This window comes from Symphodus melops (assembly GCF_947650265.1).
Source record: "Symphodus melops genome assembly, chromosome: 1".
Taxonomy (NCBI): domain Eukaryota; kingdom Metazoa; phylum Chordata; class Actinopteri; order Labriformes; family Labridae; genus Symphodus; species Symphodus melops.
Window position 1 is genome coordinate 55,684,000 of NC_136691.1, and position 21,273 is coordinate 55,705,272.

The 21,273-nt window shown below is 43.5% G+C and overlaps 1 protein-coding gene across 5 annotated transcripts in view; it reads right to left on the reverse strand.

The window, feature by feature from the left end:
* The window catches only part of ddr2l (discoidin domain receptor family, member 2, like), a 14,091-nt gene extending 12,778 nt beyond the window's left edge, over window positions 1-1,313 (reverse strand). For 3 of the 5 annotated variants that reach the window (XM_079333646.1, XM_079333645.1, XM_079333644.1), the window contains exon 1: window positions 999-1,313. The gene's annotated coding sequence lies outside the window, so the exon portion shown is untranslated. The remainder of the gene's footprint in view (window positions 1-998) is intronic. The other 2 variants (XM_079333648.1, XM_079333647.1) reach the window with 1 other exon arrangement.
* Between the last annotated feature and the right edge of the window lie 19,960 nt (window positions 1,314-21,273).

Consider the following 21,273-nt stretch of genomic DNA (forward strand, 5'->3'; position numbering starts at 1 on the left):
TTTACATGAAGCTGTGTATCATTAGAAACATGGTCGCAGTGTTGAATGGTCGTGAATCCAGCTCTCATTTTACCCTGAGACGAGACAAATGTGTTTTTCTTTGCCCTGAGTTTTCTTCATGTGATGCAAAAAGCGTCATATTACAAGTTTCCCTTTAAGTCACAAACATGAAGCTGGGAAGTTTACAAACCGGAGGCTGATAACGCACACACACACACACACACACACACACACACACACACACACACATTTAAAAACTGCAGTATAAGAAATAAACATATGTACAAACCAGGAGTTTGAGCCCCACACTGATTTAAGTGATCCTGTTTTAAAATCAGAGCACAATGTAAAGTAGATCAGTGTGTGTGTAACCATAGCAACACTGCCCCCCCCCCCTGATAACAGACAGGTGAATCTTACCTTTTAAAAAGGTCTAAATGTGCAGCATGTAGATGGAAATCAGCTCTGTCAGAATGTTAAACACGTTCATATAAAGTTTGATTAACTACGTAAATATGTAAATGTGTTTTAGCTGCACAGTCTTCTTTGTGTCCTCTTTCTGCTGCTATGCTTGAATTTCCCCACCAGAGATGAATAAAGGATTACTTCCTCATGAACACACGCACTGGGTTTGCTTTCTTTCTTTGTGCCGTTTTAATCCGTTTCATTGTGACGATAATCGGAATAATCTGGAATCTATTCCTAAAGTGAGCTGCAGACACTTTAACACTTCACACACTGAAAACTTTCATGATGTCTGAAACATGATGTTGTGTTTTCTGTCTTTATCTTGTTGTTTGTGCTGCAGCGCGTGCACGTGAAGCTCTGAGATGTCGCGTGAAGGCCTCAGTGTGCAGCAGGACCGAGCTCTGCTGTCATGCCCTCACAGTTTCCTACAGAGTCCTCCTCTCTCTCTCTCTCTCTCACCTCTCTCTCTCTCTCTGTGTCCGTTAGAAGGACAAACAAACAAGCAGAAATGAAAGGTGTCAGCTGTTTACCTGTCCGCGCGCTCCCTCCGGATCCTCAACAAGCAGCAGCTCCTCTTCTCCTCCTCTCCGCCTGGATCCGTTTTTTTCCGGAGTTCGGTCCCGGCTGCTGTTCGGTTTGTGGTCGCGGACAGACGGAGGAGCTCACAGGATCATGTTGGAGAAAAGTGACGGAATCACTCCCTGACTCTTCATCGGTCGTCTTTGTTCCTCTTCTTCGGCGACTTTTCCTCCCGCGGTGTGTTTTAGTTTTTAGGTGGAGAAGCTGTGCACACTCCAGAGAGAGGAGCAGGAGGAGGAGGGGGGGGGGCGAGGAGGGGGGGGGGGAGAAAAAGTTTCTGTGTATTTACATCACATCCCGTTTCCGAAGACGAGGAGGAGGAGGAGGAGGAGGAAGGCTGACATCTGAGATCCTGAAGAAGGGTCCCTACGAAGGGAACTACGGAGAGCACTGATGACTTTCTCGTGTTTACGTCACTTTTTAAATTATGTAACTATATTTAACTTTTATGAATAAAGATCGATAGATTGATTGTTATATCATTTATAAAGGGGAGTCTTTGAACCTATCTCATTCACAGAATATAGTTTATGCATCAAATTATAATCAAATCTCCTGCATGCATAATGTTATTCACAGTATGTTGTGATATCAATCTCTTCACAAAATAAGGGATTCTTCATTTTCCCATATAAAAAAAAACATCCCAACATATTAACTTTAAAGATATTTTCATGAATTATTTAAATTGTTTATTCTGAATCTGAAGATAATCACAGATACATTTCGACTCGAGGTTTTTCTGCCCGGCTGAAAGTTTTTTTTTTTTTTTTAGAGCTTCTTCTACATGTATGTTTCAGACAGCAGGGGGCAGCACTCACTCACATTAAAATGTAAATCTGCAGACCTTTCAGAGGGCAGTAGTTCAAAAGTAATCTGGAGAAATTTCGGCTTTCACATTCAAAGACATTTTGAAAATGGGTTGATTGCTCATAAGGAAAAATTGGGATTCTTAAATCTAGATATTTGATTTCATTCATTGTCAACACTCTGCAGGATGTAACACTTCCACACTGGCTTCACTTTTCAACACACTTGGTATCAAACCTCCAGTTTGTGTTCTCATATTTCTCAGTAGAATTGGGATAACTTTGATTAAAATATCTTATTAAAATAACCCTGCAGAGGGCTGGAATTAATTGAACTAGCTAAACAATAAGCCTGCAACATGTTTATAATGACCCTCACCTTGCACTGACTGCTGCTATGATCTAAAAGGTAAAAATACTGAACATTAAGGATTTATTCCTGATGAAAGCATCAACTTCAAACAAAAAAATATTTAATTTTGATGAATTGTCCGCCTCTCTGATATTTTGTGGGATTTGGCGCCCCGTGTGGACAACGTGTGCATTTTCCCTTTTCAGCAACACTGCAAATCCTCCAGCAGGGGGCGCTGTTCCTCTTCTGTTTTTCTTCTAATCTTCTGCTTCAAGCAACGTTGCATCATCCGACACGTGACGTCACTTTACAGCGTGGACAGGAGGGTCCCCTCGCTGTGACTGTGACATAAGAGTCCCCTGTTTACACCAAGAGCAACCACAGCGGCGAGAAAGGGGACCCGACACACGACACACACACACGCACACATGTCAAACCACACACGCTTACAGCAACACAAATACGTCACAACATGAGAAAATGTTTTTTAAAAAAAACAGGAAAGAAACGTCAGAGTTTGAGCCAAATATTCAGGACGCCAAGAAATATTTTCAGTGTTTACGTAGAATATAAAAATACAAATCAAATTCTAACATTTATAAACTGTGCTCTGATCCAGTGTCTGCTCACTGGGCGTGTCCCTCTGCTGCCTCCTGCTGGTCGTCGGTGTGTAACACGTCCATGAGCTCCTCTATCGTCCGTGTTGAATATATGCAAATGAGCATGTTGATTTGTTCTCGCAGGCTTTAACTCATTGAACACATGTTCTCCTGTGACCTTTAGCTCAGACCGGCCCCAGAGGAAGTGATGTCACCTGCTGAGGTGATGCAACAATAAAAGCACGACATTACTCACGAAAAGGACACGTCTTCGCCGTGAAGCTCATTTAGCAGACACTCACACAGGAGGGGCAGTCTGACCTCTGACCTTTGACCTCACAGTTAAAGGTTTAAGTCTGCTTTCTCTTCGTCAGAATCGGAGAATTTACAGCTCTTAAATTTTTTATTGTATTTTTAAAAAGCCCATGGCTAACGGATATTTTCGAACATGTCAGAGTTTTTGCAGACGACTAGTTAGCTAGTGAGGCTTTTAGGTTCATCCATTAAAGATTTTACAAGTTCAGGCGTTCCATGACAGGAAGTGCAGGCCGTCCTGAGAGAGGAGCAGAAACATTCACTCAGCCTGAAAACAACCAGAGCAGCTTCATATCACCTGCTGACTGTTTGTGTAAACCTGCCCACATGTGGCTGTACGAGCGGCGCTGACCTTCACACACTGTAAACATCAGAGTCCTCCTCCTCACATCCGGCCTCCTGACACAAACTCGTAAAGCTCCGATGGTGGCCTCACTCGAAATGTTTGTCAACTTTCCAAGTAGGTCCCGTGACCACGTGACGAACGAGCGCCAACAACGAGGAGGTTCAGCCTTTGTTTGGACAATAGACTCAAAACTGCCCAGAAAGTTCCTGAACATTTACTCGTACTTCCCCCTCTGAAGACGGGACTTTTTTTTTTTTTTGTTCACACAACTTCATTTCGTCAAAACAAAAACTAGATCCTCCAAAGGTTTTTGTCATCACTCAGAGTCTAATTTTAACAGCGGAGGGACGTGAGCTGTCGTCATGGAAACGTAGGTTTTTTTGTTCTGGTCCATTTTGACGGTCATGAGACTCACAGTTCTGCTCTTAGACAACGTTTGTCTCCAAGCAGAGACGAGAGAAGCCAACGTCTCACTGCAGCAGTTGAAGCTGCTGAAGGGAACGTTTATGTAGAATAACGTTATATCACATGTTGTGTTGCAGGTGGATGAATTTCTCTCATTTTCTCTGTTAATTAATCAGGTTGTTGTTGTTGTTGTTGTTGTTGTTGTTGTTGTTGTAACATATATGGAAGTCCGTTTCCGCCATTTGCAAAAAAAAAAAAAAAATACAAACTTTTTTCTTCATTGTTAAGTTTTGCTTTCTCATAATGATAATGATATGATAATTATAACAATCATAATTACAAGATAATATCTCATAATTAAGACTTTTTCCATTGAGTTTAAATAAATGAGATTGTATCTCATAATTATGAGAAAGCGATACTTAACAATAAAGAAAAAAGTTTGTAATTTTTTTTTTTTTTCAACTGGCGGAAACTTGCTTCCATAAAAATATGACCCATATAATGTAAAATATAAATATTAAGATCTCCTTAATCAGGATCATTCATCAGCAGCAGTCTTTCTATGAACACTGTAAGAGCTCACACAAAGTGGCCTCAGGTTTTAGTCTATATCTGAGATGCAACATGAACATTATTGATGCTAACGTTTGGTTTGAAATATGTCGGTAATGTTTTCAAACCAACCTTTACTCCCAAAAAGTCCAGAATATCAACAGCCTGTTTTAAAAATAGCTCCGTAGTCATCGCTGTGTCTCTGACAGACTCCCTGCAGAGGAGGAGTGGAGTGTTTGTGTTATCAGGAAAACTCAGATTACAGTCGACACACTTCGAAGCCGCAGTGATAAATCGGTTCGAGCCGCTGAAACAGCAGGAGGAGGGCCTGAGGTCAGACCGAGGATCCTCTGGATGCATTCCAGCTGGCTGCTGTCACACTCATTCAGTGAGTTCGAATGAATCAGCGGGACAAATTAGGTGACAGCAGCATGAAATATACAGTGACAGAGTGTGAGAGAGGTGTTCTGGAGGGGCTGGGAAGCTTCAGTGTTTAGCCAGCTCTGCATCACGACGGTTGGAACGAAGATCTTCCTGAAATTCTAAAGGCTCAGCTCCCTCCCGAACAACAACGGGAACAATCTCACGGTCCATCCGACCCTCCTGAACAAGACCCAGAGATACCTCGACACCTTCACTTGGTGCAAGGACTTGCTGCCCAGAGAACCACGGCCTGGGTTTTTGGAGGCGCTGACCATCACCTCAGCCACTTCACACTCGGCTGCTAAACCGGCCCGACACTGGAGGTGCTACGTGGTTGACACGTGACTTTCGGGTTTCACCCAACAAATGAGAAAGATATTAAATCTGTTGGGCAAAGCTGGCCTACTTCTGCCTCTGTTCCTGAGAAACCGCTTCAACAGGATCTTTAAAGATAATAATTATCTGTGTCTCAGCTTGTGTTCACTTCTCTCTGGTTTCACATTTCAACACTGAACTGACGTTTTATCTTTTGATCTGTGCGACATTAAAGGACAGTTTCCCTTTGCTGTACTCTACTGTAAGGCTTTCTTTTTTTCTCGTTAAACATTTCCTCATTTCAATGAAGCAATAGATACACTTACAGGGATTCCACTGAAAGGGGAAATTAAGAATGACTGATGGTGCAAGTAGGTTTGTAATGTGCTCAGAGATTGCTCAAGTCTGCGGCAGGTAAAAAGGTTGTTATGGCTTCAACGTCGTCGGGGTTGGTGCATCGTTCTCCTGGGGGGAAGATTTTCTCACTCATGGACCGGGATGTGTTTCTCAGTTTGCTAGCTTGATGCTAAAACATAGTAGAAAATGCTATAAAATGGCTAACAGAATTAGCATCAGGCTAATGTTAACATAGGAAATGAACTACGACCGTTGATGTCGTCCCTGAGTTGCTGCATTAAAGAATTTGCGACGGTTTGCTGCTTAATATTAAATGGTGATTGGACTTGAACTTCTCGTCTCCGGACACCTCAAAGCGCTTTTATACCGCCAACCATCAGAGGTCGCTAATCCATTCATACCTATTCAAACGCCATCAACGCAGTGGGCGCATGGCTGCAGGAGCTTGGGATCGAACCGCCGACCTTTTCCAGCACAGAGTCAACTGACTCAACCACTGAGCCACAGCCGCCCCCAATGCAACCAACCCTTTTTGTTGTTTAATCTCCAAAACCAAAAATACTTAAAAGGAAACGACACGACAAAAAGACTTTGACTATTGGGGGTGCCGGTGGCGCAGTGGCAGTGCGCGCGCCCCACACAGCGAGGCCCTGCTCCTCGCGCGGGTGGCCCGGGCTCGCGTCCGGCCTGTGGCCACCCTCCTGCATGCCTCTCCCCGCTCTCTCCCCGTTTCCGACTCTATCCACTGTCCTTCACTATCAATAAAGGCATAAACGCCAAAAATAAACCTTTAAAAAAAAAATATATACTTTTATCGAATGTAGATTTTCCCAAATGATAAAATTGCAGCCATTACAGCCTGTTTACTGTCTGTTTACTGTCTGTTTACAGCCTGTTTACAGTCTGTTTACTGTCTGTTTACTGTCTGTTTACTGTCTGTTTACTGTCTGTTTACTGCCTGTTTACAGCCTGTTTACTGTCTGTTTACTGTCTGTTTACAGCCTGTTTACAGCCTGTTTACAGCCTGTTTACAGCCTGTTTACTGTCTGTTTACTGCCTGTTTACAGCCTGTTTACTGTCTGTTTACTGCCTGTTTACAGCCTGTTTACTGTCTGTTTACAGCCTGTTTACAGCCTGTTTACTGTCTGTTTACTGCCTGTTTACAGCCTGTTTACTGTCTGTTTACTGCCTGTTTACAGCCTGTTTACTGTCTGTTTACTGCCTGTTTACAGCCTGTTTACTGTCTGTTTACTGCCTGTTTACAGTCTGTTTACTGCCTGTTTACTGTCTGTTTACTGTCTGTTTACTGCCTGTTTACTGTCTGTTTACTGTCCGTTTACTGCCTGTTTACTGTCTGTTTACAGCCTGTTTACTGCCTGTTTACTGACTGTTTACTGTCTGTTTACAGTCTGTTTACTGTCTGTTTACAGCCTGTTTACTGCCTGTTTACTGCCTGTTTACTGTCTGTTTACAGCCTGTTTACTGCCTGTTTACTGACTGTTTACTGCCTGTTTACAGTCTGTTTACTGTCTGTTTACTGCCTGTTTACTGCCTGTTTACTGTCTGTTTACAGCCTGTTTACAGCCTGTTTACAGTCTGTTTACTGCCTGTTTACTGCCTGTTTACAGTCTGTTTACTGCCTGTTTACTGCCTGTTTACAGTCTGTTTACTGCCTGTTTACTGCCTGTTTACAGTCTGTTTACTGCCTGTTTACAGCCTGTTTACAGTCTGTTTACTGCCTGTTTACAGCCTGTTTACTGTCTGTTTACTGTCTGTTTACAGCCTGTTTACTGTCTGTTTACTGTCTGTTTACAGCCTGTTTACTGCCTGTTTACTGACTGTTTGCTGACTGTTTCTGGAGCTTATTTTTAGGTCACAAGTTAGTCAACCAAAATATGTATTAAAAACAGATCCAAACTATAGACGGGAGGAATCGCCTGATTTCAAGGAAGCAGTTTGAGTACAATTTAAATGTTGATCCTGATTTTATTTAAATCTTTGTTCCCATCATCACGACCACTTTAAACTTCTGAACTCGTTTCTTTCCTGTATTTTTCCACCTTCTCTCTCTCGCTCTCTCGCTCTCTCGCTCTCTCGCTCCAGGCTGAAGCGTCGGATCATCTCCAGTTTTTAAAAAAAAATCTGAATTCAAAGCCCTGCGTCTGACTGTTGAAGGCGTGCGTTCTCTTCGCTCTGCATGTCTCATCGCTGCTTCACACTCTCAGCCAACATTCCTGCCGTTCCTCTGCGGGTCCAGCTCGTGTCTGAACTGGAGGAGGAAGCACTGGTTAATTAAGACCACACATCGTTTACCTGTCACAGTCATCCGCTTACACAGAAAGTCGGCTTAGCTAGGAGGAAATCATTTCACCACAAACATCTGACATTTCAACTAACAATCCCACTTTTCAACATCAGTGATGTCTGTGAGTTATAGTATTTCAAGCTGCTTTTAAATCATTGGGGCAGTTTTGATTTCAGCTCTTAATAACGACCACATCATAAACTACTGTAATCTTGAGCACAGTGCACAACATCAGATTGGGTCTTTCCTGGATAAATAAAGGTTCAATAAAACAAATAAATCGACCCAATATTCTCCCGTTCCGGCTATCTGATGGTTCCCAAGATGATCCTGCCAGGTTCCCCCTTGACGGTCAGAAATCCTGTCGTGTGTGGAGAAAAAAAAAAAACAATAAACAAAAACGAGCACATACGCCATGATTCGTCACATGGCGAAGCAAGCTGACAGGAAGCAGGAAGTACAACAAACAATAACCATGGCGACGACAGCAAAAGTTAGATGGACGTCATGAAAGGAGGAAGAAACTTTTGATTTGTGTTTATTCGACGAGTCCCGTTAAACAAAACGACACGTTCACCAGCTAGCCGTTAGCCACATTTAGCTTGACCGCCATTGTAATGGCAATATTCCAATTTTGTACCTCCTCTCCAATGATTGCCATAGGGAGACGTCCAGAGACCTTTGGTTGCCATATCTAAACTAAATAACATGCCAACAATAAACACAAAATGGCTCCTACAGCCATGTTTGTTTGGTGTCGTGGGGATGACACGTTTTGATAGTAGAGACTCTGTTGGCGTGCGGCGTACTGAGTCGGTCGTCTCGTCGATGTCCGCATGCGATAAGAACCGAAGTGTTGAATCAGTCCTGATCTGTCGACTTCAGGAGTCTCTCACATGTTGAATATCATTAAAGATTTTAAAAGTCGTTTAGAGCGCCACGCTGTAATTCACTCCGATGCTGAAGATTTATACAAACAAAATAAACCAAACAGTCTCAGGATGTGATTTAGAACTGATTTCGAGGAATAAACTTGGTCAAACATTTGATTAGTTTTATTTATTTTTTTGATATTTTTATTTAAAAATAAAAACGTGTTTCTGTCTTTTCGGGCTGAGCAAGCGGATGTTGAAGAGAGAGAGAGAGAAAATAAAGAGGAAGTTTAACCACTCATCTTTCTTTCAAAACCGTGTTTCATCATCAAAGGGAACATTCCCATTCATCACGGCAGATTAAATTCCTGCTTCGTGAGTTCGGGGTGTGTCTGCACGCTGCATTCACCGTTTGGAGAAGTCAAAGGATTGAGTAAGAGAGAGCTTTGTGTGTCTTCACCTTCATCTCACGGCCGAGAGCTTTCTTTCTTTTTTTTCTCACCAGCAGGAAGTGAGATGAGATGTTTTTGGGAGTTTGGATCCTGCGTCTGGCATGTTAGTGAGTTTAGTCTAACATTTCTGTGTTTCCAGTATTACACAGTCATGTTAGTCTCCCCCACAAATCACCTCTGATATCGATTCACAACATAAAGTGTACATCAGTCCGGTTTATGTCTGAGGATTTATTACCGTTACAAATTTGTATCAAGCTCAAATATGGCGCTTTCAGGCGTCTCTGCATATTTGAGCTATAAATGATATATAAATAATAATAAAATTATAATTTATAAAAAAATAAATATATAAAATATTATTATTTATTATATTATTAAATTATTATAAATTATAATATAATATATAATAATATAATAATTATGATAAATAATAAATTATTAATAAATTATTTCTTATTATTTATTAATATTATATATTATTATATAAATATATAAAATATATATAAATAAATAATATAAATTTATATTTGAGTTATAAATGAAATTGTCATTGCAGAGAAAAAAGGCGAGAACATTTCAGCGCGTCAAGGACGTCTCTTCTGACTTGGCGTGTTCTTAACGCTGCGTTTTTGCCTCGTCTTGTGACAAAGATGTTTTAGAGATCTGAGACAACCAACAATCACCTGACAGGTGCACCGTGTCAGGTGATCAGATCGTGGTTGTGATTTTTTGGGAGCGAAGTGCGTCGTTGTCTGATTTTTAATCTGTAATTTTGTATTTTAAACTGACAGCTTGATGATGCTTTAGTCTTTTGTTGACACTTTTTTATCTTTAGTTACATTTTTGTATTTTTTGCTGCACTGTCGTTTATTTACTGTTCTAGATAGATAGATAGATAGATAGATAGATAGATAGATAGATAGATAGATAGATAGATAGATAGATACTTTATTGATCCCGAGGTAAATTCAAGGTATTCAAAGATGAATTAGTTCTGTGTTCTTGAATCCCCTCCAGGGACGAATAAAGTTTTTTATAATTTGAATTATTGCTCGCCTCAGTGCCGCCTTGTGAGGACGCGTAACAGTGTATTTATGGAAGTGTAATTTTCACTAGCTAATACGTTTTGCAGAAAACATTACACACATCAGATCTTCCTTTATGATGTCATTACCCGGACTGGGAATGCTGGGAGTTGTTGTTCATGGACCAACAGTCTGGAAACAATCAATCTGACATGTCCAAGGCAATGTTCAATACGGCATGACTCAGCAGTAATCAGGCGTGTTAATCTACAAATGTCCAAAGTCAATGATGTGAGAGAGGAGGAGAATGAAGTCTCTGGATCTCAGAGAGAGTGGAGGAGTAACACCACGGTGACTCAAATATAAACAGGAGAATAAACACACACACACACACACACACACACACACACACGCACACACACACACGCACACACACGGGGGGTTCGAGGGATGTTTGGGTGAATGTCGACTCACGTCATCGTCAGATCACTTCGTTTAGAGTCCATGTTTGTGGTAAAGTTGGAATCCCCCAATCATCATCAAGGATTTTCACCTGACGTGAAGTTTACATCATCCGTTCAGCTAAACCTCATTTTAAAAGTCATGATTTTAAAAGTCATGATTTTAAAAGTCATGATTTTAAAAGTCATGATTTCAAAAGTCATGATTTTAAAAGTCATGATTTCAAAAGTCATGATTTCAAAAGTGATGCCGGAGGCTCAAACTAAACATGGGAGACGTTTCAGATCATGAGGTAAACGTAAATTGGCGTAATCTCAGGATAAATCATCTGAGAGCTTCTAGACCGCCCCGGCAGCCCTGCAGCGTTCTGCCTCCCAGAAGGTTTCCAGGGAGCCGACCAATCAGAAGAAAGCTTGCACACAGGGAGCGGGGGATTAAAGAGGCAGAGGCTGAAAATGAAGATAAATTAGGAATATGCAAAGCTGCTCTAAAGGTGAACATGAGGAGAATCTGTAATATGAGTTGATTGATGTAAAACATCGAGCCAGTCGGTTCCAGGATTCGCCCTGGCGAACTCTCCCGCTGCCTCGTTCTTATTGGACAGATTACAGTGACAGGATTGACACAGGTTTATTAATGTGAAAGCGGCAGGAACAGCGGACCTGGGAATGTCAGTTGGAGGTGAAAGTGTCGGTCACATGGTGATGCGTTCAGGTGTGTTGCAGTGAATGACATCATGCTGCACCTTCTTTTGTCTCCTCTGCAGTGCTGCGCCCCCCCCCCCCCCCCCCGCGTCTTCACCTCGTCCGGTATGTGCGGCATGTTGTGCGGCGTCTCAGTGTGAACGGAGCGCAGAGCTGATCTGCTCTCTGATTGGTCGGTGGCAGAATGGAGCGGTACTGTAAAGTGAATGGGGAGTGTGGGAAAGAGCTCAGATTAGTAACAGTGACAGATGAATAGGTGTCGGAGGGATGACTGTGCACCTGAGCGCTGCTCCGCCCGGGCCGGGCCCCGAGAGAGTTCCTCTTCACACAAATACTTCAGATTCCTTTCTAATCCTGGATTTCTGTCGCTTGAGGCAAATTGAGGGGGAGGGACTTTAAAATAACTGATTGAAGGACTTTCAGATGACTCAGACACGAACGTGAAGGTGAAATGAATCTGAAACATCAGGAAGCTTGACGCTGTTCTCCTTTTAGTTTGAAGGCATTTTAAGAAGCAACCGCCATCAGACGAGGAACGTGCCAACGCCGCTGCGTCACTAGCTAACTATGCTATGCATGCTAAAGTCATGCACATACATCTGAGTCTGAGGTTGCATGTTTGAGATACCGACCTGCCAGCTGTTAGACGTTCACCGCTCTTCTTGGAAGCAGTTTGAAACCTCAACTTTAAAAATCTGAATTTAACCGAGCAGCTCAACATCGACTCAGATTGTGTAAATCTTTTGTCGTGGCGCCAATCAAGCTAGCTGACCCTGGGTCACATCGCTCCTCCACGTTAGCCTGTCATAGATATCAAACTGTCTCTGTTGAAGTGTGAACACCTGCAGCCTCCAACCTCCCGTTGCTGCCTTTCATTGCAGAATTTGAAATGTATCGGCGGTGCAAATATTTATATATGTTTTGTGAGTTTGATCACATTATTATTTCTGATCCCCGTCACCAGGCTTTGGTGGATTTATCCCCAAATTTATCAGCCATCCTCCGGTCAACCCCTCGGTCTTCTCTGGTCCTCTGTGTGTAGAGCCGAATGTAAAGACTGGGTGGCAGTAATTCAGTCTGTAGGGTCTATGGTTGGACCCAGATGGACCCTGGTTCAAGTCTCGGTACACCCGAACCGCTGTGGCGTGCTGCCTGTGTGTCGTCCATCCCTCCTGCTTGTGTTTCAGGAGCTCCTTCAGAGATTCTCCGGATACATCGAATGTTGAATGTTTTTTTTACTCTATTTCAACCTTCATATTGTTCCAAAAACACGAAAGATTCCCTCTGACACAGTCCCAACCTCTTACAGAGGAACTCTATCTTCATCGTGCAGGTGTGGTGAAATAACAGAGTGTTGAGGACTTCCTCTGGAATTTGATGAGATTCTTCAGAAAAATCCATTTCATGTTTTAAATGTCACTTTTTGCTCATTTTTCTTCCAGTTTCCAAAAGTCAACTTTCCTCCTTCCCTTTTTTTTCCTCTCTTTCTTCTCCTACTTTCTGCCCCTCATATTTCAGCGTCCCTCCCTCCTCCTCCTCCTCCTCCTCCCCTCGCCTCTCTCGATCCCTCTGCGGTTTGAACGGGCGTTTGGATGACTCACAGCGTTGGTATGAAAGAAAGAGGAGGAGCTACTTAGGAACTCCTTTCTTTGTCCTCCTTTTAGATCTTTAAAACTTTCAACCCACGCTCTGAGAAAACAAACAGTTAACATCTGCTCAGCTCACCTTTTCTTTACTTACAGATCTTTATTTATTTAATCCTTTGCATGCAGAGGACTTAAACGGGATCACAGGTCTCTACAGGTCTCTCCAGGACTCTTACAGCTCTAACATCACAGCATCAATGACATGTCCACTCGTCAGTACAGAATCATTCACACTATCTTAAAAGCAACAATTAAATATCTTTGAATTGCACATCAGGAACAAATAAAGTTGTTTTGAATTTGGCGCCAACCAAAGGTCTCTGGACGTCTCCCTTCTTAGACAGCATTGTTTAGTCCTCCAAGGGGGCGGGAGGGGGGTCGGGGGGCCGGGGCCCTTCCTGCAGGGCAAACAGAGTGAATGCCATCAGATGGGGCCCCTTTAAGAGGGTCTCTGCTGTCATTGCAACATGTGCACGTTGAAGGGTTTCTTCTCTGGGGGGCCCCCCTGCTGGTCTGGGTCTTCAAGGTTTGAGGATTACGGACCAACTTCCTCCAGACGCTTGTTCGATGGCGGAGCGCGGCGCAACGATTTAACAGAGAGACGTCGATACGAGCTTCAAAGATTTGCTTTATTTTTAACATACTTTGAGGGTTCAGAAAAAAACGACTGTATGTGTGTTTGTTTATCATTTTATAAGGTTTGTGTGTGTGTGTGTGTGTGTGTGTGTGTGTGTGTGTGTTTATCGGTGACACGGTGAGGATGAAGTGTGTTTAGACAGTTATCACGAGATGAAGCTGAGTGGAGAGTTTCCACTGAGGTTTCTGCAGCACAGTGTGTCTGTGTGTGTGTGTGTGTGTGTGTGTGTGTGTGTGTGTGTGTGTGTGTGTGTGTGTGTGTGTGTGTGGGTGACCACAATTTCCGACTGGCTGGTTTGTTGAGGTCACCTCTTGTTTTGATGTTGAACATAAACAAATATGTAACAGACTCTGCAGCTGTTCAGGCGTGTGTGTGTGTGTGTGTGTGTGTGTGTGTGTGTGTGTGTGTGTGTGTGTGTGTGTGTGTGTGTGTGTTGTGATGATGTTGAGTTTTGGCGTGTTATCACAATGTGGCTGAACGCTCCAGAGATACAACCCGTTACTCAGACAGTCAGGAGAACAACAACAACAACACGTTCCCCACATCAGAGGTCCGTCTGTCACTCAAAGAGGCCACGCCCCTAATGACATGTGACCAGTGGGCGTGACGCTGGGACCCTGGGACACTGGGACACTGGGACACTGGGACCCTGGGTGTCTTTTCATTGAACCTCCATGTATGAGCTCAGAGCCCGCTGCGTTGGAGCAGGAAGGGATCTGTGATTTCACATCTGTCGATCGTTTGCTCTGGTCTGAATCATCGACCTGTTTATTCTATTGTTGCTTAATTACCTTAAGCAATCACACAGTGACATCTAAAAGTGCACCACAGTGTGTGACACGAGGGGAAAAGGCTCTCTGATTGGTCGGACTTCCTTGCGTCAGTAAACAAAGACTTGCTGCGTCCTGATTGGCTGCTGCTGCTGCAAAGACTTCCAGATGGACAAACGACCACATGACCCTGCTCATCAGTGTTTAAATCAGTGCAGGTAGACGATCCAGTTTGATGTTCAGGACCTTCTTCCACGTGTTCGTCTTAGGTTGGTTTGTTGGATCAGACGCAGAGTGACGCTGGCCGTGTTGTGGGTCAGTGCGGTCGGCGGTTCAGATACCAGCTCTGCTGTAAATAAGACTTGCGTTGGTGTGACCTCGGCTCAGCTGAAACACACAGATAGTGCGGCCTGAAAACATTTCCAGTGTTGTCACTTCAAACTAGTGATGTGTCGGCTCTTTGAAGGGAACGACAGGAGCCGGCTCGTCATCGGGAGCCGATTAGTTTTGTTCTGTTAAAGCCGGATGTCATTGGGGGGGGGGGGGGGGAGACGAACAGGAGAGAGAGAGAGAGAGGGTCGACACCTCTGTTATGTCCTCCTCGTATTTTTCTTTAAGTTTCGTTTCATTAAAACTGAAAGTAAACACGCTGCAGGTCTGTTTTTTAGAACGGCCTTTAAATGAATCGGAGCAACGATGTCACGTAGTTTTACGTTAGAGGATGATCAGGCAGAGAGGAGAACTTTTTATTTTGAACCTGATTCTTTAGAAAGAGCTGAGAGAGAAACAGTGAATGAGCCTTTAGATGCAACAGAGAGACAATAAAGATGTAAATGTAACCTGGGCTGAAAAATGAATCAGAAGATTTGAAGTTCATGTTCAAGGCTGAACAACATTTTATAATATTATTTGGATCTTTGGATGGAGAAATAAAACTGTGACTAAACATGACATCACAATAATAATAATCATGACTCAGCACACTGAGGCAGGAGAAGGAACCAGTGAGATGAAGGTGGAGTCAGGTCCAGGAAGTCCATTATCAGACCAGGACCCAGTTACATACAAAGACCAGGACCCACTTACATACACAGACCAGTACCCAGTTACATACAAAGACCAGGACCCAGTTACATACACAGACCAGGACCTAGTTACATACAAAGACCAGGACCCAGTTACATACACAGACCAGGACCCAGCTACATACACAGACCAGAACCCAGTTACATACACAGACCAGGACCCAGTTACATACAAAGACCAGGACCCAGTTACATACACAGACCAGGACCCAGCTACATACACAGACCAGGACCCAGCTACATACACAGACCAGGACCCAGTTACATACAAAGACCAGGACCCAGTTACATACAAAGACCAGGACCCAGATACATACAAAGACCAGGACCCAGTTACATACAAAGACCAGGACCCAGCTACATACAAAGACCAGGACCCTAATATATCGCAAGCATCCATGTTGCCATCGCCATGACAACTGATGTCAGGACGACGCTGGTTTGGAGACCGGGAGACCACGCAGAGTTCGACGACTTCCTAAACTCGTCCAGCATCCTCTGCAGGTCCCGTATATCTGGGATGGCGTGAAGAGACAGACAGAGCGTGAATGACTTAGTTGGACCGCCGTCGTCAGCGAAAACCAGCGGACGAACAGAACTCACCCTCGCTCACGTCGAGCAGCTCCACGTGTGTCCTGATACCGTCGAACTTCTGGAGATCTGGCAACGCCAGCGGGTTCTTGGTAGCGTCCGCCGCCGTGGTGGGACGAGCGGAGGCGGCGAGCTGGACGGTCGAGCGCTTGGCTCTTTTCAACTCGACCGTGGTCACTGCTGCTGCCATCAGGCACAGCAGAAGACTCAACGAGACAAGCGTGGACATTTTGTTAAAATGGCGGCCCCAGTAGAAAATGCGAGACAGAGGGGAGAGCGAGCTTTTATACACCGTGTGCTTTGAAGGAGCGAGCGAGCGAGCGAGCGAGCGAGCGAGCGTCTCTACAAACCTGGAGGAGGCTGCAGTGATTGGAGGTAATTTTCCACTGCGGTTCCTTCCGGATGAATCCGGTTTACAGGAAGACGCTCGGACGTGTTCAGACCGATCGGCTCGGGATGAAAAGCTTTTGGTGGAGGGCGAGAAAACAGAGCTGCACGTGAGGAGAAGCTTTAACACTGCCGACTCCTTCATATCAAACGACATCATCGATGTTCAAAGGGACGCATTATTTATTTTTAACCCTTTAGTTGTCACGCCTGAAATCCTCTGCAGGAGGCCGACGTCCTCCACACACAGGGGTCTTTTTCAAACCGTCCACTACACCCGAGCCCCACGACCCCTCCGTTAGCTCGCCCACGCGGAGGGTCCGCCATATTAAGTCCGTCTCAAACCACTTAGCAGGGAGTGGTAGTGGGTCATAAAACCCTCCGCCAGCGAGTCTGCACCGATGCCCACTCCATGATCACGTGTCACGCCTGTTGCGTCCGGTCGTCACGGAAGGAGCGACCTGTACTAAAGAAGGAGTGACCTGTACTAAAGGAGTGACCTGTACTAAAGGAGTGACCTGTACTAAAGAAGGAGTGACCTGTACTAAAGAAGGAGTGACCTGTACTAAAGAAGGAGTGACCTGTACTAAAGAAGGAGTGACCTGTACTAAAGAAGGAGTGACCTGTACTAAAGAAGGAGTGACCTGTACTAAAGAAGGAGTGACCTGTACTAAAGGAGTGACCTGTACTAAAGGAGTGACCTGTACTAAAGAAGGAGAGACCTGTACTAAAGAAGGAGTGACCTGTACTAAAGAAGGAGTGACCTGTACTAAAGGAGTGACCTGTACTAAAGGAGTGACCTGTACTAAAGAAGGAGAGACCTGTACTAAAGAAGGAGTGACCTGTACTAAAGAAGCAGTGACCTGTACTAAAGAAGGAGTGACCTGTACTAAAGAAGGAGTGACCTGTACTAAAGGAGTGACCTGTACTAAAGAAGGAGTGACCTGTACTAAAGAAGGAGTGACCTGTACTAAAGAAGGAGTGACCTGTACTAAAGGAGTGACCTGTACTAAAGAAGGAGTGACCTGTACTAAAGACGGAGTGACCTGTACTAAAGAAGGAGTGACCTGTACTAAAGGAGTGACCTGTACTAAAGAAGGAGTGACCTGTACTAAAGAAGGAGTGACCTGTACTAAAGAAGGAGTGACCTGTACTAAAGAAGGAGTGACCTGTACTAAAGAAGGAGAGACCTGTACTAAAGACGGAGTGACCTGTACTAAAGAAGGAGTGACCTGTACTAAAGAAGGAGTGACCTGTACTAAAGAAGGAGTGACCTGTACTAAAGGAGTGACCTGTACTAAAGGAGTGACCTGTACTAAAGAAGGAGCGACCTGTACTAAAGAAGGAGTGACCTGTACTAAAGGAGTGACCTGTACTAAAGACGGAGTGACCTGTACTAAAGAAGGAGTGACCTGTACTAAAGAAGGAGTGACCTGTACTAAAGGAGTGACCTGTACTAAAGGAGTGACCTGTACTAAAGAAGGAGCGACCTGTACTAAAGAAGGAGTGACCTGTACTAAAGGAGTGACCTGTACTAAAGACGGAGTGACCTGTACTAAAGAAGGAGTGACCTGTACTAAAGAAGGAGTGACCTGTACTAAAGAAGGAGTGACCTGTACTAAAGAAGGAGTGACCTGTACTAAAGAAGGAGTGACCTGTACTAAAGAAGGAGTGACCTGTACTAAAGAAGGAGCGACCTGTACAAAAGAAGGAGTGACCTGTACTAAAGAAGGAGAGACCTGTACTAAAGAAGGAGTGACCTGTACTAAAGAAGGAGTGACCTGTACTAAAGAAGGAGTGACCTGTACTAAAGAAGGAGTGACCTGTACTAAAGAAGGAGTGACCTGTACTAAAGAAGGAGTGACCTGTACTAAAGAAGGAGAGACCTGTACTAAAGGAGTGACCTGTACTAAAGGAGAGACCTGTACTAAAGAAGGAGTGACCTGCACTAAAGATGGAGTGACCTGTACTAAAGGAGTGACCTGTACTAAAGGAGTGACCTGTACTAAAGAAGGAGTGACCTGTACTAAAGAAGGAGTGACCTGTACTAAAGGAGTGACCTGTACTAAAGAAGGAGTGACCTGTACTAAAGAAGGAGAGACCTGTACTAAAGGAGTGACCTGTACTAAAGAAGGAGTGACCTGTACTAAAGAAGGAGTGACCTGTACTAAAGGAGTGACCTGTACTAAAGAAGGAGTGACCTGTACTAAAGAAGGAGTGACCTGTACTAAAGAAGGAGTGACCTGTACTAAAGAAGGAGTGACCTGTACTAAAGAAGGAGAGACCTGTACTAAAGGAGTGACCTGTACTAAAGAAGGAGTGACCTGTACTAAAGAAGGAGTGACCTGTACTAAAGGAGTGACCTGTACTAAAGAAGGAGTGACCTGTACTAAAGAAGGAGAGACCTGTACTAAAGAAGGAGTGACCTGTACTAAAGAAGGAGTGACCTGTACTAAAGAAGGAGTGACCTGTACTAAAGAAGGAGAGACCTGTACTAAAGGAGTGACCTGTACTAAAGAAGGAGTGACCTGTACTAAAGAAGGAGTGACCTGTACTAAAGAAGGAGTGACCTGTACTAAAGGAGTGACCTGTACTAAAGAAGGAGTGACCTGTACTAAAGAAGGAGTGACCTGTACTAAAGAAGGAGTGACCTGTGCTAAAGAAGGAGTGACCTGTACTAAAGAAGGAGTGACCTGTACTAAAGAAGGAGTGACCTGTGCTAAAGAAGGAGTGACCTGTACTAAAGAAGGAGTGACCTGTACTAAAGAAGGAGTGACCTGTACTAAAGAAGGAGTGACCTGTACTAAAGAAGGAGTGACCTGTACTAAAGGAGGAGTGACCTGTACTAAAGAAGGAGTGACCTGTACTAAAGAAGGATTGACCTGTACTAAAGGAGTGACCTGTACTAAAGGAGTGACCTGTACTAAAGAAGGAGTGACCTGTACTAAAGAAGGAGTGACCTGTACTAAAGAAGGAGTGACCTGTACTAAAGAAGGAGTGACCTGTACTAAAGAAGGATTGACCTGTACTAAAGAAGGAGTGACCTGTACTAAAGAAGGAGTGACCTGTACTAAAGAAGGAGTGACCTGTACTAAAGAAGGAGTGACCTGTACTAAAGAAGGAGTGACCTGTACTAAAGAAGGAGTGACCTGTACTAAAGGAGTGACCTGTACTAAAGGAGTGACCTGTACTAAAGAAGGAGAGACCTGTACTAAAGAAGGAGTGACCTGTACTAAAGGAGTGACCTGTACTAAAGGAGTGACCTGTACTAAAGAAGGAGCGACCTGTACTAAAGAAGGAGTGACCTGTACTAAAGAAGGAGTGACCTGTACTAAAGAAGGAGTGACCTGTACTAAAGAAGGAGAGACCTGTACTAAAGAAGGAGTGACCTGTACTAAAGAAGGAGTGAAGGATCATACAGACGTGAACAACTTCACCTGTTTATTGTTTTAAAGGATCAAATAAAAGCCTCCTCTTCTTTTCTTCCTTCTGTTCACCTGTTTATTTCATTGTGTTTCATATTTAAAGGGACTGTTGCAAAAACTAAAGAATATTAAATCATGTTACTGACAACTTCTCACTCTTATTTATTTATCATTGTTTTACTTTTGATTTCTTTGTAAAACTTAATTTCGGCTACAACAAAAAAACAAACGTCTTGCAGCTGTGATGTTCATTTATAGTCTCCTTGTCTGCTTTCATTGAAGACAACCTGTTCTTTGATATTATAATAAATTAACTAAACATTAAATTATAAATTACAATAAAGAATGTGGGCTCCATCTGATCGTTTAGCTATAAGTCTACGCTAATATAAATTTACTCGAGAAAAATAATCTACATAAAGACTTTTACAGAATGTATTACGTACATTCATAATAAGCCAGCATTCCCCCAGGATGCAGCTGAGTAACCATGGTAACACACACTTCCTGTTTCCACCTGAGAGAGTGAAGTTTCTGTGTTTCTACCCTCCACCTGGATGGAGGGGACTTCATTCAGCTGAGCGTGTGACGGAGGGGGAGTGTTTGAAAAAGGCCCACAGACCGGCGAGCTGCACGTTTCACGTCTGTCTGAGGAATTCAGGAGAAAAAAAAATCTGTGTCTGGGGAAACTTTTGATTTCGTCAGCCACACGTTACGCTTTGGATGTTTCCTGCCAGTCACTTCCAAGAAAGCGCTGAGTCACTGTAGATGCTGAACTTCATATCAGACTCTCCTCCAGGTTAAAAAAAATGCTGACGTGTAAAAAAGTGTGCAATCCTGAAATCTCTGTATTTCCTCCTCAGCCGACGGCTTCGAAGCTGCAGGCTCAACGACTGCTGCTTTATTGAAAAAAACTTTATTGGTAGACACAGCACAGACAGAGACAGCATTATTAAAGGTCAGATAAGGATGTGTGCTTCATCCCCCCCCCTGAATGTTTTATTAAGAAGTAGCAGGAAAATTGGTAAAACGTTTCCTCGACCATGACGATCTACGCCAGCTCCGCACGCCGGCTGATGACATCATACATCAAACATGAAATATACAAATGTTTGAATCTCTGAACAAACAAAGTGGAGTGAAATGACAGGATGCTTTAAACTAATAATCAAAGATGATTTCTGTGTTTTGTTTTCATCAGTTTGTTTTATACTTTCTTGGACTAAGATTACTTTAATGAATGTTTGGATACAAAACAGCTTTTATTTTGAAAATTACAGCATTATGTTAGTTAAACACAGAAACAGGAAGTGGTCAGAGATCCCAAAGTGAGGTCAAGCAGCTTGAAGGAACGGTAACAAAGGTCAGCGTGATGTCATCAGGTGA